Raw genomic sequence first — 24915 nt, forward strand, 5'->3', positions numbered from 1 at the left:
CAGATAACCTCCCTGTCAAGTTTTCTGCTTCTGGACTGATGTATGGATATCTTGGACAGTGCCAGGAGTCGGACGAGGAGCTAACACAACTTTGTGAGGCCACAAACAGGGAATATATAAAAGAAACATTATGTGTCAGAGTCACAGCCCCAGAAACTCTGTTAATCTACAGGACAGATACATCACAGGCAGCAGCAGAGTACGTTTCCCCACATTGATATGTTAATTAACTGCAGTACTGACTTGCAATGTACCTCAACCAACCCTATCATGACTTCTAGCAATGTATTCCCTATGCTCTCTACTCAGATTACCAGTAAGGATGCCAAATAATGCCAACTGTGGTATCTTAGGTGCTCCTAGGAGCATTTGGTGCTGTTTTTATTTTACGGACACCTTTAAGAAACAGGGCTGAAAACATGAACACATTTCATATTGGCCACTGAATAGACATCAGATGGACTATATGAAATGGTCTAGTGAAGACATGCTCACTCGATGGGAGAGCGCTCTATCGTGAATCGTCCCTTAGAATTTGTGCTAATTATTTGTGCTAAACAATCTATTCCACCTTGCATTTAGCTTTGATGCTCAGAGTACCTTTCCCAGACCTGAAGAAGAGCTCTGTGTAGCTCGAAAGCTTGTCTCTCTCACCAAGAGAAGTTGGTCCAATAAAAGATATTACCTCACCCACCTTGTCTCTCTACTATCCTGGGACGAACACGGCTATAACTACACTGCATACATCAGATGGTAAGCTACATCGACTTGAATTATGCTACTAACGTAACTCAAATTGCGTAGCTTAAATTGACCAGCCGCTGTAGTATAGACAAGCCCTAAGTCACCAATTCCCCCTATACTGTAAATTTATTAAAGGATCCAGAGAATGTAATAGATGTAATTTTTGGTAATTACTTTTAACATTTTATATTATCATATTCGTATGCACACAAATGTGAATTCATTAGGAAGGGATAGTTATCAAGTAAAGGGCAAAAGAGTTAAAAAAATGTGGAGATTGTTTTGTAACACATTTTCTGAGGAAGTTAACAATCAAGGAGAAAAAAGGAAGAGTGAACAGAATTTTAAGCATATCGCTCTAAGTCACAGGGGCTTTCCAATGATAGTAACCCTGGAAAAACTCGTCATTCGAAGCCCATGATCAGATAGTAGGACACTGCTAATGCATAATATTTTGTATCTTGTGATTTCTATTCTCAGCTGGAATCCATTATGTCAGAAAGAGAATTACTTACCAAGAGTGACCATACATATATATACAAATAAAATTAAAAGTTCAATCATGTATTCTATGGTATTTTTGTTCTGAACTGTTACCATGGCATGTTACTTTCCATTTAACTGTTCCAATTTTATCAATTTTGCCCCTTTTATCTATTGAGATCACATATATTTGTTAAGCATTATCCTAGCCTGAGCTTTAATAAAGCATTCTCCCCTACTGCCTAAATCTATTTGTAAAACCATTATATATTGTTAAGCTTTAATAATCAATTTTATAATATGCATCCTGTACAGGGTTAGCTCCTCACCTGTTCTGAGGAGTGCACAGTTCCATTCACGGGGGAAGTTGAAGAGGTAAAGATCACCTTTGCACTCCCCTGATCGTGGGCTGCTGTACCCCAGCAGCAATGAATGAGCTGGCACACAAGCCCCTTTGCTGTGTCTAAGTCACTTGAGTGATCATCCCACGGCCAATTATGCCAGCTTTGATATTCTTTTGAGCAGGCAGCACAGCACTAGGACACCTCACTGGAGCACAGATTTTCGACCAGCAAGCTATTCATTCTGTAAGCAGTGTAACATAGGGGAGCTACTCCTTAAAATAACAATCTCCAGATCTAAAAACCAATGTTCCACTGTTAAATCAGTGACATAACTGGTTAGGAAAAACACTTGGGTTTTTCTTTCCTTTCCCCTAATGCACATTGGGCCTGATTCTCTCTCTTTTATTCATGTATTTATTTTTAGAACACCAACTGATTTCCATAGAATCATACTGGTGGAAAACTGGTGTCATAGAATGGAAAGAGTCATTGGTGACTGATGGAGGAAAGCTCAATACTTTAAAGGATATTTTTCCAACAATTTGTGTACATTGTCTTGCAAAACACAAAAAACAAAACAAACAAAAAACAACCAAACAAAATCAAAACAGAAAACAAACAAAACCTTTACATTCAGATGTTATTTCTGCATGAACAATTATAAATTGACATATTTTACATAAAACCCTGCCTCTGCTTCTCTCTAAATCAATGGCAAAGCTTACATTGACTTGCAGGAGAGCAAGATTGAGCTCTGATCACTTGCATATTGAAATATCTCTGGTTAATTGGAATTAATTACAAAATTGAGTTAAAATAAAGCTAAGGGTGTAGCACAAAAATAAATAAATAAATGAAAAAAACCCAAAAAGAAACGAAACACCACCACATGACAGCAGGAAGAAAATGCAGACATCCTCTAAATGTACCACCACCCTTTACTGAATCATGTCCTGGCTAGACTGAGTTGCATATGGCAGATGGATAAAACAAATATTTGAGAGGTGGAACATGCAGGGTGGAACAAAAGGTGTAAGATGCAGACTAAAAACATGAAATTAGAAAATGGAAAAAGTAAAATCAGGCATTAGCAAAATATTCCTATGAGATCAATCTGGCAATTGAATAATGTACCCAAGGAAGTAATCAAGGCACCAACATCTCTAGACATGTTAGAGAGAAAATGTAACAAGTGGAATATTGTAGAGAGGAGTTTGTGTTGTACTTTATTATTAATACTTTGTTAAAAAAGCTTATCAATTACTCATTTAATTTTTTCATACCTTTTAAAATATTTTCAACCTAGGAGTGATGCAAAACTGAATAGGAAGAGCTGGTATTTACTGTTATTTTAGACAGACTTTGTTTAATTGTGATAAAAACCCAGTAAGTGGATTCTTATGTAAACTTAAAAACACCTGAATGACATCCTGCTGCAGAGCTCCCGGTGTCTAGGGCCTTGGGCATGGCTGGCCCCTGCCCCACAGAGATGCCCCTCCAGCCTGCCCATGAATACCATCGTGCTCTTCATGCCCCAGCAGGAGGCCTAGGTGGTGGAGCAAATGGGCAGATTTCACCTCATCTTGGAGCCTGGTTTGAATTTCCTCATCCCACTGCTGGCTCAGATTCAGTACATGCAGGGCCTCAAGTACGGGATATCATCAATGTCCTGGAGCAATTAGCTATCACGCTGGATAACGTCACCCTGCAGATAGATGGTGTCCTGTGCCTCAGGATCATGGACCCCTATAAGGGTGGAGGACCCTGAGTATGTAGGGTTACCTTCTTTGAAAAGCAAAAAACAGCACCCATCACCCCACAAAGCAAGCCCACCACAACCTCAACCCCCAGCCACAAGGCAACTCCACAACCCTCCCTCCCTTCAGCTGCCACCTATACTATCTAGAGAGAGAACACATATAGATAAAATTGATAACACCATTTTCTTACTTAAACTGCGGAAGTGGGAACACTGCAGCACCTTTAGATGGACACAGAAACTTTTAACATTAGATGTCCCAGTGTATTGTGATAATAATGCAAATCTTTAGACCCATGTAAAAAAATCCCAGCAGATTAAATTATTTTTCTGGCAACTGGCAAATCCATAAAAAAAATGACCAGGCTGGTTAAATACCAGCCAGTTGATGATCCTATGAGTATGCAGTGACCCAGCTGGCCCAGACCACACCATGAGGTCTGAGCTGGGGAAAATCTCCCTGGATAAAGTCTTCTAGGAGCGGGATGGGAGTCCCTCAACACCAGCATTGTGGATGTCATCAACCAGGCCTCAGAACTATTTGGGTTTCTGGTGGCTGTGCTATGAGATCTAGGATCCATCTGCCTCCCCAGGGGAAGGAGTCAATGCAGATGCAGGTGGAGCCAGAGAGATGGAAACGGGTGGCAGTGTGGAGTCAGAGGGGACCAGGGAATCTGACATCAAAATGGCAGAGGGCCGGAAGCAGGTCCAGATCTTGGCCGCCGAGAAGGCTGAACAGATCAAGAAGCTGCTGGGGAGGCCAATGCCATGCTGGTCAAGGCCAAGGCCAAGGCCAAAGCAGAAGCTATTTGGCTCCTGGCTGATGCTTTGATTCAACAGAACAGCAACGCCTCTGTCTCTCTGGCTGTGGCTGAGCAGTATGTGAGTGACTTCTCCAAGCTGGCCAAGCACTCCAACACTATCCTACTGCCATCCAACACCGGGGACATCACCAGCATGGTCACGCAGTCCCTGGGCATTTACAGTACCCTGACCAAACCACAAGTTGTTAAGAGCCAGAAGCGACTCCACTAGCCTTGAGGTTCCCACCCCCACCCACACAGAGCTGTCTAATGCAAACCAGGTGAATTCCAGTTAGCGGAGGAGCCCGGAAGACATAGATCACTGTGAACAAACTGCTGTGGTAGCACCTGTCATGGAGCGGGGCACCCCAATCCTGTCATGGGGTGAGCCCTGCAGGGCACCTGCCATGGGGTTATGCCCTGCTGCCCTCCCCAATCAGAGTCTCTTCTCCCTCTTTTGGGTCTTATTTTTATTTGGATTTAATCATGTAATAAAAGAGATGGCACCAGAAAAAAAAAGTGAAAGCAGTATTCCTATTGCAGTCAAGGTACAAACAACAACAATGAAAATATGCCATCAGCTGAGTTTCCATGCTAAACTGATTTCCTCTTGTGTCCTAATTATTTTTAAGTGCCACATTACTCATTAATAATGACCTGTATAAAATATTAAAGTGGCAATATAATTGTTTGTGTTAGAAACATATCTAATACCCCTGTCTCATGATTAAAAACTAGTCAGTTCATTCCCAAATGGTACTTTTTCAGTAAAATTTAAAAGATCAAAGTAGTAGTTATGCACAATCCATCAGATGTATTAACATGAATGTCAAAATCCCCCAGGATTAAAGTTTTATCAGGAGAAATGTACTATGGGAGATAAGAGTTTATGGACTAATTAACAGATAGAATGAAATTCTACTACTATAGTTAAAGCTACAATTTTAGGTGACATAGATCTAACGTGACTTTAGATCAGCAGAGCTGGGAAATGTTTGACAAAGTTTGCTCTGTGACTGATAGTTTGAAATCCAGCTGGTAAGAGTTCAACAAGATTTTTTGTGTGATGTATTAAAAAGTTAAAGGGAAGTATGTTTATGGGTGGAGGGGTGGTTTTGCAGCAGAATGTCCCTCTTTTCAGTCAGGGTTTAAGTTAATATTTATGTTGTGACTGACTACAATCCTTCACATTTCATTTTTCAAAACTACTTGTATCCCATCATCCAATCTTACACACACATACACACACACACACACACACACTATATTGGTGCTAGCCTTGGAAGCAGAGGTGGGCAAACTCAACTAATTACAGTCTGTAAGTGTTGCACAATATATTTCTGACACTGGTGTTTTTTCCTGGGTGTACACAGAAGCAAAAATTCTGAGGTAAGATGTTCTGAGATATTTTTGTTTTAGTATTAAGACTTGCACTTTTGGGGTAACTTGTGAGCCCCTTTCTCACACTGATATATGGGTAGTCCCACTGATATTAATGGGTGACTGACTCCTCACCAAATTGGGTAAAGGATTCACAGTTTGGCCCATAGTGATGGACAAAGGGTGGATTCTGTATTGGATGCTACACCATAGTAAGTGATGAATGACCTCTTAGATTGTTTATTGTGAATCTGTAAATCAGGTAGGTGCCTTTCTGCATGCAAGTTTATTTTAAGTAATTGATATTCTAACCGATTGCCTTGCATCTGTGTGCAGATGTGGTCACCCCATCTCAAAAAAGATATCAGAAAAGGGCAACAAAAATGATTAGGGGTATGGAACGGCTTCTGTATGAGGAGAGATTAATAAGACTGAGACTTTTCAGCTTGGAAAGGAGACGGCTAAGGGGAGATATGATTGAGGTCTATAAAATCATGACTGGTGTAGAGAAAGTAGATAAGGAAGTGTTGTTTACTACTTCTCATAACACAAGAACTAGGGGTCACCAAATGAAATTAATAGGAAGCCGGTTTAAAACAACAAAAAAAAGGAAGTATTTCTTCACACAACGCACAGTCAACCTGTGGAACTCCTTGCCAGAGGATGTTTTGAAGACCAAGACCATAACAGGGTTCAAAAAAGAACTAGATAAATTCACGGAGGATAGGTCCATCAATGGCGATTAGCCAGGATGGGAAGGAATGGTGTCCCTAGCCTCTGTTTGCCAGAAGCTGGGAATGAGTGACAGGGGATGGATCACTTGATGATTACCTGTTCTGTTCATTCCCTCTGGGGCACCTGGCACTGGCCACTGTTGAAAGACAGGATACTGGGCTAGATGGACCTTTGGTCTGACCCAGTAGGGCCATTCTTATGTTCTTATGTTATGTTCTTCTATTAGGCTCTAGCACAGATACAGCTACATGGGCCTGATTCTCCACTGAGGCCTGGGCTACACTGGACTCTGTTTCGGAGTAGCAGCCGTGTTAGTCTGTATCCGCAAAAAGAACAGGAGTACTTGTGGCGGCTGTATCCCCACTTTGAACTTTAGGGTACAAATGTAGGGGCCTGCATGAAAACTTCTAAGCTTAACTACCAGCTTAGCTCTGGTCCCGCTGCCACCATTCCCACTGGATTCCCTCCCTGGGAAGCCTTGAGAAACCTCTCATCAATTCCCTGGTGAATACAGATCCAAACCCCCTTGGATCTTAAAACAAGGAGAAATTGACCCTTCCCCCCTCCTTCCTTTCACCAACTTCTGGTGAATACAGATCCAAACCCCCTTGGATCTTAAAACAAGGAGAAATCAATCAGGTTCTTAAAAAGAAGGCTTTTAATTAAAGAAAAAGGTAAAAATCATCTCTGTAAAATCAGTATGGAAAATACTGGACTCTGTGTGGGAGAAGTATGCACAAGCTATAGAGGGGAAATCCACCATCAGCTCTAAAGTCACGGAGTGAATCTGCAGTATCTCTGACTATGAACTCTGGAGTAGTAGCCAGACCCCCTCCATACCACTAATGTGTGGCATTTAGGCCACTTCAATGTAAATGTTGATTCCAAGGCCCCTTCCATAGCCTGTTCCTGGTTTGAACCACTGAAGCCCGCTGTACCTGCTTAAATGGGGTGAGCACAGAGACTCCTGCTGCAGCATGCAAGGCCTGCAAAGGCACCAGGATATTTTGCCTGCAACTCTTCCACATAGTCCCAGTCTGAGGCTTAAGTGGTGTGTTGAGCCCTGCACTCACCCTCAGAGATGGATTTTGTTCTTGCTTTATTTTAAGGTTTTGTTTTTTAAAGCTGAGACAGGCTGGAGAGAAATTAACCCATTCAGCTGTGTTGAGAAATCATGCATCATGCATGGATGCTGGCATTTGGAACTTGCTCATATCTCAGTGCTGAATGAGTTCTGCTAAGGGACAAAGTCACTGAAGTTAATTCATGCACAGAAGACTGTGGCTTATAATATGGCAGGACACACACGGGATCTGTTGCTGAACATTTGCTTCTGTTTTCACTATGGATGCCCTCATCTCAAAGGTCCCAGTTGTTTCCCTGAGGGTCTATATGTTGAGGGGATATTCTGCACATGGTGTCTCCTACACTAGACTGCAGCAGAGACCTCTCCAGCAGACTGGGGGATAACACATGAGAGGGAGGGAAGGCATTGGCATTCCATATAGGAAGGGAAGAGGAAAGCACATCATGCTTCCTGTACCTGATAAGAGCTCAGCCTGTAACTGTAGTACATGTCTATGTTTGAGATCGGTGGTAGCCTTTGGCTGCAGAACCTTCTACAGACCTGGCTGCTAGATTAGTGGTGAGTTGGGAACGTTTCACAGACTCAGAACCACCATGGAGGCACAGAGCCTCCATGCAGATGACCTTGACCGCTTGCTGTCTTCCCTAAACCTTGACAGATCTCGGGCATGTCTCGGTGGGCCCTGTATCCTGTTCCCTGGGCAGAATAAACTACAACGGGGAGAAATTTCCTATGAGGTTCACCATGCAGACATTTAATTTCCCATTGCCCTTCATAGTAGAAAGGATGATGGAATCCCCATTTTATGTACACGTGCATTGAAACACAACAGCAAGTGTTGCTTACAAAAGTTATTAAAGGGATATATTATGTTTGGCCCAAGTTCTCTTTGAAAATACACAGAGAATTTCATATGGTACTTAGACATGACAATAATGGGTGCTATACAAAACCTTGAGACAGATGGATAGACAATATGGATGCGTAAGAACCTGTTAAAAAGGGTCTTTCCACTTCCTGCCTTCACTCCCTTCCCCCCCACAATCCTAGTTGTTTGTATAATGAAAAAGAGCTAACTTCTGTGCTTTAATTGGTTTTGCTATTTTTCTGCAAAACAGCACCCCAAAACTAGTTTTTATTTTGAATGACCCATGCAATGAACTGCATATCAGAAGGAGCTAATAAAGTGATAGCTTGCTTCAAAAACCTAAGCTCAAAACTGACAACATTCTAAGTGAATATTGGAGAGTTCAGCTCTGGATTTCTTTGCGAGCACTGGATCTATAAAGTATGCTGACAGGAAGAATTGCTTGCTTATGGATCCATGACACAGCTCCAGAAAGATGGATGACAAACAAAATGGCCAAATAAAAAATAATGCCCCCCCAATAACCATCCTCTCAGCACTTTAATAATGCTGAAATACAAATATCATCATTTGATGTGAAATACTTAAAGAATAAGACAAAACAAGCATGGCATTTGGGGTCATTTTTCCATGCCGTGGGCAGCATTATAAATCACATGACTAGAGACCCTAGAAACGTGCTACTAAGGGTGTCATTGATGTAATGAAATGGAATTAGCTGTCACTGATTAAAAACACAACAGATCGGTAGGACAGTGACATCAGAGGTACTCCCCTTTCTCGTCTCAGTTTCTCATACTTTATATTCTCCCCACTGCTGCTCTGTAAATAGTTCAGTGCTGAATGGTAGGATTCCAACATCAATATCCTTCCCTTTTTCCCCTCCTTCATTATACCCCAATTCCTCTGCAAACTACTCATGAATCAGTGAATAACGGAGACACAGAGACACAGACAAAAAAGGCTACTATGTATGCAGATGTACCTATAGGCCTGATAAGAATGGAGAGGAGAATTCTGATTTAACATGGTTTTACAAAGAAGCATTATCAACAGCCAGTTTCGTTCCTTGTACTGAAAATTATTAACACTGGGACGGCATCGCTGAGAGCCCATGGGAAATCACCATTTGTGTATAGAATTCTAAAGCCATTTCATAAGATCCAATGAACTTGTGGAACAGCCTTATTTATAAGAGAGCCAAGAGAAAAAACGTCCCAGGCAAAGTAATTCCATGGCACAGATTAATAGCCTGAGGAGACTAAAATGATATTTGTATGACACTTATTAATGCAATGAATTACTGTTGTGCTGTCTTGCTCTTCCCTTCATGAATCAGAACCTTGTGGTAGCGGAGTAGGAAAAAGTAGAATGGAGAATGAGAGACTTCAAACAAAGATCTCCAAGGTAGACTGGATGAAGAATGCAATCTTTTTGACTGTTTGTATGTTTATATACCCCTGGTTAGTGCTCAGAATCCACAGGGATGGCACATTATTATTTATTTATATGGCTAGAAACTGTACAAAAACACTGGAAGATCCACTCCTTCCCTGCAGAGAAGGGGAGTGGGAGAGTGAGAGGAAAGGATAGCAAGAAGGGGTGCAGATGGGGCTGGGACTGGATGGAGCCATGGCTGCATATACTCAATGTGCCAGCCAGCACAGCTGTGCTAGCATGCTGGCCTGCACCAGGTATAGGCCCAACACAGTTATATCTATGTTGACCATATTTCCCTAAACTGAAAACGGGACACCAGTAAGTAGTGATGCCAGGCAGCTCAGGCCAGCCACATGGTGCCTGGAGTTGCTGCTCACCCGAGCTGTCTGGTGTAACCGCTCGCCCACGTTGCCTGGCATCACCATTTGCCCGAGCCCTGCCATGTGGGGCTGGCCTGAGCTGCCTGGAGTCGCCGCTCGCCTGAGCTGATGTCACGGAAAACTTTTTGGCAAAATTGTATGTGTCCCGTTGGCACGGAGGAACGTTCGGGCAAGAGCAAAAGAGACACATGCTTAGTTTTGCCAAAAAAGTCAATCCGTCCAAGACAGAACTTAAAAATGAGATTCTCCCATCCAAAATGGAACGCATACTTCCATAGTTATATCCTCATCGGAGAAGAAGGGAGACAGGGAGGCACACTGGACTCACAGAGTCACAATCTATTTTCTGGGCTTCCCCTTGTCCAGAGCAGATCATAAAGTACTGATCTAGCCATCTGTGTTTGTGCTAGCACCTAGGCTAATGGGATCCTAATTTTGGTTGGGCCTCTGGGTCCTACTGTATTATAAATAAAAAATAAACAAAGAGGTATCTACTTAGAAAGTTGCCTTCTAAGAGAGTCTAAGGAATCTGGATTTTGATAACCTAAATTAAGGAATTAGGAAGGAAGTCAGAGAAACAGAAAATGACAAACACTTTAGGGCCAAAGATAAAATATAGAATCATGGAATTATAGAACTGGAAGGGACCTCGAGAGGTCATCTAGTCCAGTCCCTGCACTAATGGCAGGACTAAGTATTATCTACACCATCCCTGACAGGTGTTTGTCTAATCTGCTCTTAAAAATCTCCAATGATGGAGATTCCACAACCTCCCTAGGCAATTTATTTCAGTGCTTAACCACCCTAACAATTAGGAAGTTTTTCCTAATGTCCAACTTAAACCGCCCTTGCTGCAATTTAAGCACATTGCTTCTTGTCCTATCCTCAGAGATTAAAGAGAATTTTTTTTCTCCCTCCTCCTTGTAACAACCTTTTATGTACTTGAAAACTGTTGTGTCCTCTCTCAGTCTTCTCTTCTCCCGACTAAACAACCCCCTTTTTTTTCAATCTTCCCTCATAGGTCATGTTTTCTAGACCTTTAATCATTTTTGTTATTCTTCTCAGGATTTTCTTTAGTTTGTTCACATGTTTGACTCATATTTAGCTTGTGGTCCATTATGACCTCCAGATCCTTTTCCGCAGTATTCCTTCCTAGGCAGTCATTTCCCATTTTGTATGTGTCCAACTGATTGTTCCTTCCTAAGTGGAGTACTTTGCATTTGTCCGTATTGAATTTCATCCTATTTTCCTCAGACCATTTCTCCAGTTTGTCCAGATCATTTATTTTAATCCTATCCTCCAATGCACTTACAATCCCTCCCAGCTTGGTATCATCCTGTAAACTTTGTAAGTGTACTCTCTATTTCCATTATCTAAATCGTTGATGAAGATATTGAACAAAACCAGACCCAGAACTAATCACTGCGGGACCCCACTCGTTATGCTCTTCCAGCATGACTGTGAACCACTGATAACTACTCTCTGGGAACAGTTTTCCAACCAGTTATGCACCCATCTTATAATAGCTCCATCTAGGTTGTATTTCCCTAGTTTGTTTATGCGAAGGTCATGTGAGACAGTATCAAAGCCAAGATATACCACATCTTCTGCTTTCCCCCATCCACAAGGCTTGTTAGCCTGTCAAAGAAAGAGTATTAGGTTGGTTTGACATGTTTTGTTCTTGATAAATCCATGCTGACTGTTACTTATCACCTTATTATCTTCTAGGTGGTTGCAAATTGATTGCTAAATTATTTGCTCCATTATCTTTTGGGGTACAGAAGTTAAGCTGACTGGTCTGTAATTCCCCGGGTTGTCCTTACTTCACTTTTTATAGATTGGCACTATATTTGCCCTTTTCCAGTCCTTTGGAATCTCTCCCATCTTCTAGTGGGCTAGCTATGTCCTCAGTCAGCTCCTTGAGTATACTAGGATGTATTTCATAAGGCCCTGATGACTTGAAGACATTTAACGTGTCTAAGCAATTTTTAACTTATTTCCCTATTTTAGCCACTGATTCTATCTCATTTTCACTGGTGTTCACTATGTTAGATGTCCAATTGCTACTAATCTTTTTGCTGAAAACTGAAACAAAAAAGTCATTTAGCACGTCTGCCATTTCCACTTTTCTGTTATTGTTTTTCCCCCCTCATTGAGTAATGGGCCTACCCTATCCATGGTCTTCCTCTTGCTTCTAACGTATTTGTAGAATTTTTTCTTGTTACCCTTTATGTCTCTATCTCAATTATGTCTTTAATCTCTTTTTGTGCCTTGGCCTTTCTAATTTTGTCCCTACATACCTGTGTTATTTTTTTATATTCATCCTTAGTAATTTGACATAGTTTCCACTTTTTTTAGGCCTCTTTTTTGAGTTTCAGATCTTGGAAGATCTCCTGGTTAAGCCAGGGTGGTCTCTTGCCATATTTCTTATCTTTCTTATGCAGTGGGAAATATGCACATGTCATTCTCTGATTTCATATTAAATCCCCCTGTATTGAATCCGGTGTAGGAAAAATTAATAGATTCTTGAATGTTCACCCTAGATCTGTAGTCTATAGGGTAAAGCAGCAGACTGACAGATCTGGGCAATGACCTGTTACTTACTTTCCTTGATCTCTTTAATCAGCTTGCTGCTCTGGAACAACTTCCCTGTGAGAACATGACATCTTTTCTTCAATAAGAAAGGGAATATGTATATGTAAAACTCCTGTTATGTTTTTCCCTTAGTTTATCCCATTCAATGGATACTGTGCCATAGTAATTTGGACACTAGCAGAACTTCACAGATGTGGCCAAATATATGTTTGCTATTGTTATTTTGTCAATGTTCAATTGGAATACAGTACAAAATGGATGTTTTTGATTCTTCCAGACATATTAACAACAAGGAGTCCGGTGGCACCTTAAAGACTAACAGATTTATTTGGGTATAAGCTTTCGTGGGTAAAAAACTTATGCCCAAAAAGCTTATGCCCAAATCATAGAATATCAGGGTTAGAAGGGACCTCAGGAGGTCATCTAGTCCAACCCCCTGCTCAAAGCAGGACCAATTCCCAACTAAATCATCCCAGCCAGGGCTTTATCAAGCCTGACCTTAAAAACCTCTAAGGAAGGAGATTCCACCACCTCCCTAGGTAACCCATTCCAGTGCTTCACCACCCTCCTAGTGAAAAAGTTTTTCCTAATATCCAACCTAAACCAAATAAATCTGTTAGTCTTTAAGGTGCCACTGGTCTCCTTGTTGTTTTTGTGGATACAGACTAACACAGCTACCCCCTGATACCAGACATACTAGTTCACACTAAGAAAAGATTATGAGCTAGAGTACATGCAGTGTGAAGTCAAGCTATGCATCCCTGAAATCAATTATACCCGTTGTACAGATACATCTAGATATTTACAGATGTCTACTGTATATACATAACAAGAAATTCCACTCTTTTATGTCTCCAAAATCTGCAGTTACTCAGAGTGCTTGCAATGTCGTGTGCCCCATGGGGGCATTGGCTTGGATGAGTGATCCAAATTTGGGGTCGTTTGACCAGGGGTTCCAGAGATACAGCCCCACTGAAAAAAACAGTTTTTTGTAATTTTGTTAATTCTACCAACATAATTTTGCTCACAGATAGGGATCAAGCCACGACTGGGGTCATCACACCCAGGTCTCAGTTGCTCAAGAGTTGCCCCCACAGACTGCCAGCTGCCCACTAGCCCTCTGGGGGAGCAAAAAATCATAAGGTTATCAGTAAAAGAGTTTAGCTCTCATTTTAGGCATGTCCTTAACACCCACACGTTAAACTGATTACATTGAGCATGTGCAGAGAGGGAGGCTGAGGGGGCTGATAGCCATCCCTCAAAAGTTGGGGTGGGTGGGAGAAACATTTCAGTCATCAAACCTGTGCAACCCCTCGGTGCTGTGAGTTCAAATCCATTCTCAGCAGAAATCTTGGAGGCGGTGAAAGAAGCATGTTGCTACAATCTGCATCTGTCAACTTTAAAAAAATATATTTTGGAGAAATGTAATCTGAGTACAGCAGAAAATTCAGAAGGAACTCAAGTCATTTTTTAAAAGAAAATAAATTATACAGGCAAATGCTTGCTGGCAGGGGGAAATGGTTTGGGGCTGCAGCAAAGGGAGGGGAGATTGTGGAGAAGAAGATAAACCAGGATGTGTGGTAAGGAAGGAGAGAGGAGTTGATTTCTGGCAGAATTCATGGAATCACAGGTCCAGATTCCAACACCCTTATTCACAAATAGTATACTTTAGGAGCACTTGTGGAGTAAGATGCTACCCAACACAAGTAAATGAGCAGTAGAGGAAAAGAAATGTCCAAGCAGGTAAGAGTGCCTGTCAGAATTACCATAATCAATAGTGGAAGAGTATGGCACAGCACTCTGAGGAAGCTTCTAAAAGACATGACCAGAAATCCGTATTTGAGACTTTGAATGTCCTAATTGGATGTCTATTATCACAGCTTCCACCATGTAAGGACTAGAATAGAAAACACTGCCAGGATATTGATGCACAGCTTAACCACTGGCATAAGCAGTTTTGCACATTAATTAATAGAGTCCCACCGAGAGGTAAACTATAACTTAATCCAAAAATGAACCCAGCAGAAAACAGGCCAGTGACATTAAAGGAAGCAATACTTGCTGTCAAGTAGTTATGAGATGATAAAGCACCTGGCCTTGACTACATTCCAGCAGTACTATTAAAGACTGGAGGTCCAGATTTTAGTTTCCTGGCTTCACAGAGTCCACTTAAAAGTTTGGCGGAGCAGTCACATTCCAGAAGATTAGAAAAGGGACTGCATCATCCTATTTTTTAAAAAGGGAAAGTGATCAGATTGCTCAAATTATAGGGGAATAATGCTGCTGTCAGTGCCAGGGAAGGTGTTTACAATCATACCACTGAACTGACTGAAATACTGTCTCAACCATAAAATGAGAGACAGCCTGTGTGGTTTACAATCCATGCTAAATACGCTTTGCTACAGTCCATGCCATATACGCTTTGCAGAATGTTACAGAAAAATGACTAGAGTGACAAAAGGAAGCTAACATCATGCTTATAGACTTTGCAACTGCTTTTGATGCAGTGTGTTGATCAGCACTGTAGTTATTGCTATGTCAGTATGGGGTGACAGAGGATTTAGTGTGCCTAGTGGAGGAACTTTACCATGGTACATTTAGTTGTATGAGGGTCGATGGTTGAATTACAGACTGGTTTTCTGTAGATTCAGGAGTATGCTAAAAATTCTCTCATCTACATTATTTAATGTTTTAATAGATTACCTGATGACAAAACGGATGGAGTCCAAAGTAGAAATGTGAAATTTAAAGACTCATCTTTGGAGGACCTCAAGTATGCGGATGATACTACCTTACTTGAAGAGACTACTGACCAACTATAGCTAATGAAAAGCTGTGAAAAATTGCACAATCTATGGGACTTAAGATCAATGGTGATAAAAGTAACATTATGTATGCCTCCTATCAAATGGAAATGAATGACCCACCAACTTTGCACATAGCTAGTAATGACATTAAAATGGGTGAATAGTTTTATCTGTTTAGGTAGTAAGTTGACAGCAGGAAGTTCTATAACTGAAGAAGTCACAAGTCGGATTGGTCTTGCATCAATGGCATTTCAGTGTCTTCAAAAGCCTCTGGGCAGCAAGATGTCTGCGTGACAGCTAAGATATGAGTGTTCAATGTGGTGGTGATGATAACTGTGCTATATGGAGCAGAAAAAGGCTATTAAAAGTAGTTGAGAGAAAATGAAACAGTTTTCAAAGTCAAAAGTTATGGCATACTCTTAACATTCGTTGGCTTGATTTTGTTACAGATGAGGAGATACTGAAACAATCCCAACAGGGCCGGCTCCAGGGTTTTGACCGCCCCAAGCAGCCAAAAAAAAAAAAAAAAAAAAAAAGCCGCGATCGTGATCTGCGGCGGCAATTCGGCGGGAGGTCCTTCGCTCCGAGCCGGAGTGAGGGACCGTCCACCGAATTGCCGCCGAATAGCTGGACATGCCGCCCCTCTCCGGAGGGGCCGCCCCAAGAACCTGCTTACCAGGCTGGTGCCTGGAGCTGGCCCTGAATCCCAACAAGTTTCAGCCTTGCACCAGTTGAGGACAAGATGACTGAAGTGGTGAGATCATTTCCAGCGTGCAGAAGAAGGTATGCTTCTACAGAATGTTTACAGAGTTGAGGTAAAAGGAAGTGGAGCATGAGGTCAGCCATAAGTGAGGTTGGAAAATGCCATTTTGAGGAATTTAAGAAGACTAGATCCTTCCACACTGACTCATGACAAAGGATGAAGACTTGCAAAGGGCCATTCAAGATGGAAGTGCATTCTATGCAACACCACAGCTACATTATAGCCATGTGAATCTGCTGCTCACTGATAAGAGAAATAAGATCATTCACTCCATCTCACCAGTAGTGGATGCTCAAACAATTATATTATGTAAACGGCGTATTCCAACTCTAATATTAACTTTTCCTATCTTAAAATGGCCCCTATTACCATAGTATCTGGGTCCTGCAGTTTTTAGACTAGAATTTTCAAGTGCAAACATGTAAACAGCTCTCATTTTATAATCAGGGGACATCTGTAATTAATTATAACAAAACAGCTCACATGAAGTCCAGCTTAATTTATGTTTATACATTTCAGAATTCATTAATGCTTTATTTGCTGGATTACATTATTGTTCAAAGCACCTATTCCCCAAGTAAGTGCTTTGCAATTGAACTAAGTGATGAGCTTCACAGGTTCATCTCAGCAATCTTTTGTGTGCAAGGCATATTTCATCCAAAAGTCAATATATGAACGGGGGTGTGCATCTTAGCTTTTCATTGCAGGGTACTAGTTTCATCGATGAAATTTTTCTTTTCAAAACTAAAGAGATCTAATATTTTAAACTGTCACTGGAAGCTTTTCCGGAGCAGACTCATGGGTTTTCCTGTATTGGCACTATTGATCAGGTGAAAACTGTCATGGTTATCAGCCTTTCAGACCCACCAGATCTCTTGCTAATTCTTGCATTTTCTTTCCTCTTTTCAGCTGACAATACAGGCAAAGGCTCTTAAAATGTATCATCTGTATCTGTGACCACCATTTTAGCACTTGAAAAGAATTTCACCAGCTTGTGTCTACAGTATTACTGGAAGTTAGTCACATATCTTTTCACTGCTTGATAATCTGCATTAGTCCCGAGGCTACCACACTGTGATATTCACAAATTACTGAATAATCATAAAGTATTATGATAATAAATAGCAATGCAAAACAGATGAACTTACAGTACTGAAAAGTAGAGTATTTCTAATCAAATGGTACACTCCTGCATACTAGTCGAAGGTGATTAAAAGCAGTCATTGGTGGGAATGGAAATCTTTTGGGTAAAACACTGGATTGAGGTTCAGGAAATCTGTGGCCAATTCATGATTTAGCCACACATTTCCTGTGTGACTATGGGCAAGTCATTTAGTCATTTTGTGCCTCCGTTCTGCATCTGTACAATGGAGATAATACTTTTTAAACTACAAGAATGTTGCAAGGATAAATTAACGTTTATGAGGTTCTCGGATACATATCAATAGCTAAATTGAGTCTTCTATATATACCAACCTAAGATCACCCACTTACACTTTCATAACCAATGCTTAACTTCCTTATACAAATCATATAGAATTGAAACACAAAATAACTATTTCATACGTTTATTTGGACCATTCTACAGAATTTAATAGAGAATTAAAATGCTTTTTTAGAACTCAAAGTTCACAAAACCTAAAAAAGTTAGCATTGTGTATTCATTTCTATAGAACATTATTAAAGTATATACTATATTGCGGGTGTGGCCAAACTTACTGACCCTCCGAGCTGCATACTATAATCTTCAGAAGTTTGAGAGCTGGTCACACCTGCTGGGGCTCGGGGCTTCAGCCCTGCGGCAGGGTGCTGGGCTAGGGGCTTCTACCCTGTAGGGACGGGGGTCTTGGGGCTTCAGCCCCACAGGAGGCACCTGCTGGGGCTCAGGGCTTCAGCCCCACTCCTGCTGAAGCCCCAGCCCTAGCAGGTGTGCCCCACAGGGCTGAAGCCCCGAGCCCTGATAGGCATCTCCTGCAGGGCTGAAGGCCTAGACTGCTGTTCCCGCGGGGCAGACGACCCTAGCCCCACCTCCCTACCACAGGGATGAAGATCCAAGCTCCCCACCCAAGTCTGGTAGGCGGGGAATGGGGGGGAGGGGCTCTGCGAGCCACACTTTAACTGTAAAAGAGCCACATGCTGCTTGCAAACTGTGGTTTGGCCACTCCTGTTCTATTGGTTTTACTCCTATATAAATCTGTAAGACTTTTCAATTAGGGTTTTGGTTAAATATCAAAGAAAAGACCAAAAGGTTTCAGAGAACAGTATAGATGCCAACTCTGGCAGATGTTCATCTTCTCAGTATCTCAAGACATTTCATCTAGACTATATACAGAAGAATATCATGCCAGCAGAAGCTAGTTCTAACTCGTTTTCAGACTAGATTCTTCATATGTAAAGGAAACTACTAGCTCTCACTTTATGACCCCCAAGGGATCTCTAACTAATTCAAATACAGCAGCTTGCATGGTCTCAAGCTTAGCCCATGTTCATACATTTCAGAATAAATTAGCCCATTGGCCAGGTCTATACTAGAAAAGGTTTGCTGGTAAAGCTACACTGGCAAACTTTCCTAGTGTGGATGCAGTTTATATCGGCCAAAAAATACTTCTGCTGGTGTATCTTATACTGGTTCAATGAGTGAAATAAACTATGCTGGAAAATACATTTTTATGCCAGTAATAACTGTGTTTACATTAGGGGTTTTGCCAGTATAGAAAGGTGACACAAATGACACCCCTAATTGATTTTGCTATAGTGGCAAAAGTTTCTAGTGAAGACCTGCCCTTAATTTACTGGATTATACTATTGTGCAAAGCACATAGATAAGCACCATGTCAGATGCTGAAGACAGATACCTAAGAGTACAAGGCATGCAGACTTTCACAAGTGCTGTCTCTGTTATATAGCCCTGCCCAGAGCTTTACTGGAAAATTTCAGTCAGTTTATTTGCTTGAAGAGCCTGGCACAGGAGTGTAACAAAACTTAGGAAGAGGAATAAGAAGTTATAAATGAGGAGGTAGTTTGTCTTTTTGGGCCAGATTCTGTCACTTTGAGTCACATCCAACTCTATGGGACTATTTGCACAAATGGATTTAATGCAAGTAATGGTGATAGAATCTGACATTTAACAGTGCGATAAAAGGCAGGCAGGATGTATGTAATGGTTCCCCTGAAGAAGAGTGCTGGAAACTAACCAGAGATGTTAAAGGTGTAAAATGATCCTTAATTTCCATAAACTCTTGAAGGAGCCAGGTACTTGTCAGAGCCAAGCAACTGCTTGTTGATTTTGGTCTGCTGCTTGCACAACATTAGCCAGCTCAGTATAACCAGACATCTAAAAATCTCACAAAAGGAAACTAGGGTCACAAAATTTAGAATTACGTAGGTCCAAACAGCTTGTAATCTTCAAAATAAAGCAGTGGGAAAATTAGCAAGTGAGGCAACGGGGCAACAGGATTTACTTGGCCATCCAAGTATTAAAGAGAATTGCTGGCCTGTTCTGACTGGAATCAGTGACTGCTGAATAAGCTGAAGTTCTGACAGATCTCAAATCCCCCTCCAAGCGACAAACTGGAAGTATTCCACTCATCTCTAGAACTCTGCCATGATTTTACAGTGCTTAACTGTGTACTGTAGTGACCTACAAGCTTTGCCTTAGTAATGAGTCCTATAGATGAGCTCCATGATCAATAACAGCAATGGAAGTGCCCAGAAATCAACTGTGATTCTTTTTAAAGAGTCAGTAGTGTTGCTTTTGAACTAGCTGGGGCAGAGAAGTTACCAAAAGAAAAGGAACTTGAATCTTAATTAAATTAGTGATCAGAATAAGCAACAGAAAGAACGTTAGATTTAAAGAGAGTAAAAAAGAATACTCAGTATTAATGTAGAACCAGCTACAGTATATAGCATTTATGGACATTTTAGAACCTGTCTTGAGTTTACTAAGATAATCGTGGCAGGTTTGGTTTTATTTAAGTGATACTCTCTTTAATAACCGAATCTTATCATTTTTATGGGAAAATTGAAGCAAAAAAGTTGGTCAGCGCCTAAAGAATGTTCATGTTGATTACACAAGTTTTTTTAAAAAGCCAAAGAAGGAAGTCAAATGCACAAGAATAACGCTGAAGTGTTTCCCTCTATTATTTCTCATATATAAATTCATACAACCATTTCATTGAGAAGCTCTATCAGGCTTTGAAGTAGGGATTGAAATTTGGCAGAGGTGTTATCCTTGTGTCAGGAATGTGATTTCTGCTCTCCCCATGAAAATCTGCCTAAGGTCTTGAAGGTGAGGCAGGTGACCAGAAAGGGACATGCCGCAGCCAGGCTCATTTGAGACAGGAGATAACAGACCCTTATCTCCCTGTCTGGTCATATCTGTATTGTGTATTCCACTTCACAAAGGGGGGGATCTATTGCATACTGAGCCAGATGCTAATCACGAAGTGAAATCAACAAGAGAGGAAAGCCACGGGAAGGAACAATCAGCAGAGAGCTTCCTGTTTATGAATACGGACAAAGGATTGTTCTGACATATCTGGGGGTACTAAGAGACTCCCTGAATCTTTCATTGGCAAGGCAAGCTGACAGCATGGTTTGTCTCATGAGATTAGGGTCACAGCCAGCCTGGCTGTAAAGCAATGGTGAGCAATATTTTATTAGACATGACAGTATCGTGTTAATTAAGTGTAGGATCCAGAATACATATTATAATTTCATCTGTAACCATTTGTTTCCAATACTTCTACTTGCTATTACTTTGACTCTCTAGGCTTTGCTAAATAAACCTATTCTTGGTTTCACTCGAAATGTGCCTGAGTGCTGTGTGCTAAGCAAAGCAGTGGTCTGAGGCGTAACTGGTAAGCTGGGCTGCACTGTGTCTTTGGAAGCAGTGGATCTGTGAACAGTGTGTGTCCAGTGGAGCAGGGGCTGGACATTCCAGGGAGATGCTGGGTGGGCTTAGGGACTGGAGGGTGCTTGTCGCTATCCTGTTGAGAGACAGGAGGGCCTGTGAAGAGCTAGAGCAGATTGCTTATGTTGCCTTGGCCAGTGGAGTTGGGGGGACTGACCCCTAGCAAGCAGAGATGAGGCTTCCGCACACAAACAGCAGGTGGTAGTGAGGTGCCTCACAACACTGGCTACCCCTAGGAAGCATCACAGCAGATACTAAATAAGGTCTTGGACCATGCGTTGAACAATGACGCTAAAACAAACTATTGAATACCTGCTCACTAAGCGTGCACTGGATGAGACAGGCATCATGTGGAAAAAATAGTAGGTGATTATGTAATTAAAGACTGTCATAATGCATACAGCCAAGGGTGTCAAATGAAGGTTGCACAGGCAATCTTATTTCTAACTTTGGTGTGCTTGACTTAGCAACCTTAACGTTCTTTTCATTTTGTGTTTTTGGGGTGGGGTGCAATACACACACACATTTACAGCTACCATCACTGGTATTTTCATAGAGCAGGCCACACTTTAATAGAGACAGTCTCATGAACCACATGCCCACCTCTTCACAACTGAGTGAGTCTCCTGCCCCTCACAATTGCACACCATGCCCGTAGAAACCATGCCAATTGCTTACATGGAAAATTAATATTAGGGAAGTGTTTGCTGTATTTTAGCTGCCTTTAATGCAATTTAACAGTTGGAGAGAAAGGTGAGCCAGCACCATGTGACCAGCTAGCTCTCTCAGCAAATGTTCCACAACTGAAGTTGTTAAGTGCCCCTTTGCAGGGCATGAAGGCCAGACAATTACAGCCTCTGTGCTCAGGAAAGCTCTCTCCCTGCATTTTGGGGCACCCAGCACCACAAATTGAGTAGGGATGAGACAGGGTAATGCTCCTCAATTACCATCTCTACTGGCTCATAGAGCAAGTTGGCTACACTAAGAGCTACAGCCTATGCTTCCCTTCTCCCCCCCACGCCCTGGAAATCAGTCCAGCCCCAAGCTCTCAATGTGGTAATGCAGCTTCACAGTGCCCTACCCATGGCTGTATCCCAAAGGTATAGTCTAGCCCTAAACAATATTGCCGCTTCCCCCAGATATTCTAAAGTGATTTCCCCAAGAAGTTTAATCAGATTTTAAAAGACATTTGTTTTAATTTTTCTTTTTAACATAAAAATGTCAAAATAAAAATGGTTAATGTTCTGGCCCAGGGTGTACCTCAACAGCATTTAATATCCTCTGCAGCAAATCATGTTTTCCATTTGATGTTATTGAGGGAGTTTTTGTCTGTCTTCTCTTGAAGTCTGAGTAATGTTTTTTTTATTTTCTTATTGCAACACTTGTGTGGCTATTGAGCAAAAAGTAAAGCACTTGAAACAAATAGGACCCAGTATATTTCCTTAGGTGCACTGAGCTAGTGCTCCAGTCAGGGAGCCTTCTTTTGCTTATTCCCAGCCAGAAAAACACATTTTTGGAGTTGAAAGTCTGTTTGTTGTTTCCAGGAAACCCTGCCCTGTCTCTCCTGAATTTGAAGAACATATTCCAGACAGTGGGAGGTCAGAGCCCATTTCCAATATTCAGTGAGCATAACCTGGAGAGTTTGCAGGGCAGCAACGTCTCAAAAATCACCCAATCTTTATTCTACTGCCCTCGCTTTTGGAGGGAAAGGTGGGGGGAGCCAAAGAGAAGAGCCATAAAAGCAGGTCTCTATTTCCTTTAAATAAGTAGAAGTAGATATATTTGCCTTTTTTTCCTGGTTTATGCAGAAATGCTCCTGTGATGCTGGTGGACCAGGTGCCAGCTCATGCCAAGGTCTCTATGCCTCATGTGAACACTATCAAATGCACAGGAAACCGGTCTGACTCACCTACGTGTTCGTATTGCTAAAATAAATATTAGACTTGTAACAATGTGTTTAGCATTTAGACTTTATGAAAAGTTTGTAATTTGCTACATGCATTAATCTTACTTATAATATCTGTATGTTTTGTTCTGTAACTATAAATCCTGTCAGGAAAGAAACATCAATACATCTGAAATATTGGTTTATATCCATGACGTTATCTCTGGCCCATCAGGAAGGACTATTGAATCCAAATGGACCATTGTAATCAAACAACAAGTACTTCATTGATTGCTACCTGCACACTCATGAAGAAGAGGATGTGTAGAAGTACTTGTCCCATCAGCTTGCACTGAGGAGGGAGATGGAGATAAAAATCCCTGACCAGAAGGAACTAGAGTCTTTTTAGGCTGTTTGGACTCTAAGGGGCAAAGATTCCTAAACGTATGCAAGAGATCCCTAGGATTAATCAGGGTTAACCCAAAAGGATTTATAGAGCTGGCATATTTCAGCAACTCTATCACCATCTGAAACCTAAGACTGCATCTCATTGGTGTGTGTATGTTTACCTGTTTTAACCTTGTAGCTAACTCATTTATTTTTCTTAGTTAATAAATCCTTAGTTAGTTTATTATGTAATTGGCTACAAGCATGATCTTTGGTGTAAGATCTAAGGTGCAAATTGACCCGGATTAAGTAACTCGTCCTTTGGGACTGGGAGTAACCTGAATATTTTGTGATTTTTGCTGTAAAGTGACCATCTAGCACAAAGTCAAGCTTGCAGAGGTGGCAAGATAGACGGGAATGCCCATGGGGACTGTCTGGGACTTCATGTTATCACTGTATAGTACCCGAGGAGCTTACTTTTGTTATTTGGTTGGTAAAATCTCACTATAGAACTCACTACCAGTTTGGGGTTTGTGATCTGCTTCTTAACAGTATGCCCTGCGGCTGGTATTCTAGCGCACATGCCTCTACAAGCAGCATGACATCACCTGTGTTAGATAATTAAAATATGGAAATCTTATCTAATCCTTCTTTAAAATATGTACACGTACCCACACAGCCTTGTAAAGAAAATATTGGTTTGACACCATTAATGATTGCCTAAAGTTGTGTATAGACCTTGTACTGATCCACTGAACAGGGATGAATTTCATTTTCATCGTGTAGGTACACTATGGGAAGTGGTGGTATACATTTCTTCACAGTAATCTGTCAACAGGACTCAATCCTGACCCCCTCATAAGGGTGAGAGGGTAATTCTCTGGAGTGAGAGACAATTCAGGTAGGATACTTTTCACTATGAAAAGTAATGGCTAGGAGAAAGGTAACATAGGAAGCAGGGGGGAAAGGCACAAAGCCCCATGCTCTACCACTCTGGTTACACTGAATGTGGGTGAGATTTTCAAAGGATCCCAAGGGAGTTAGGCACCCAACACCCACTGAAATTCAGTGAGAATTAGGCATCTTAATTCCTTTAGTCTCCTTTGAAATTCCCAGTTTATAAAATTATCTTTCCTCTTTTTTCAGAGTCCCTGAACTCATGGAACCCCTTTTTACTTCCATTACCCAAAGAGCTAGCAGTAAAGAGGAAGAGATGTGGATGTCAGAGTGGGAGGGGGAAACAGATGCTGTGGCAGCTTTTGCCACTAAATGACACTTATCTCTAAAGTAAGAGTTGAGGTTGTTATACCAATAGAATAAAAACCAGCAGGATCTTATTAAGAGGGATAAGGCAAAGATGCCACATTTATTGTAAATATAATGATAAAGCAAAAGATAAAAGTAAACAACGTTGTTTGACTACTTATTCCTACTACTACTTATTCCTTATACACACACACACACACACATATATATATATGTATATATATATATATATATAGATTCATTCACACAATTATTCATTTAAGTTCTGTATAGGTGT

At 41.3% G+C, this 24915-nt stretch overlaps 1 pseudogene; it reads left to right on the forward strand.

The window, feature by feature from the left end:
• The first annotated feature begins 3737 nt into the window (after positions 1-3737).
• Positions 3738-4365, forward strand: LOC112109088 (annotated as a pseudogene).
• Positions 4366-24915: the final 20550 nt, after the last annotated feature.

Source organism: Terrapene carolina, unplaced genomic scaffold, assembly GCF_002925995.2.
Source record: "Terrapene carolina triunguis isolate 2854851 unplaced genomic scaffold, T_m_triunguis-2.0 Scaffold138, whole genome shotgun sequence".
In the NCBI taxonomy this organism is placed as follows: Eukaryota; Metazoa; Chordata; order Testudines; family Emydidae; genus Terrapene; species Terrapene triunguis.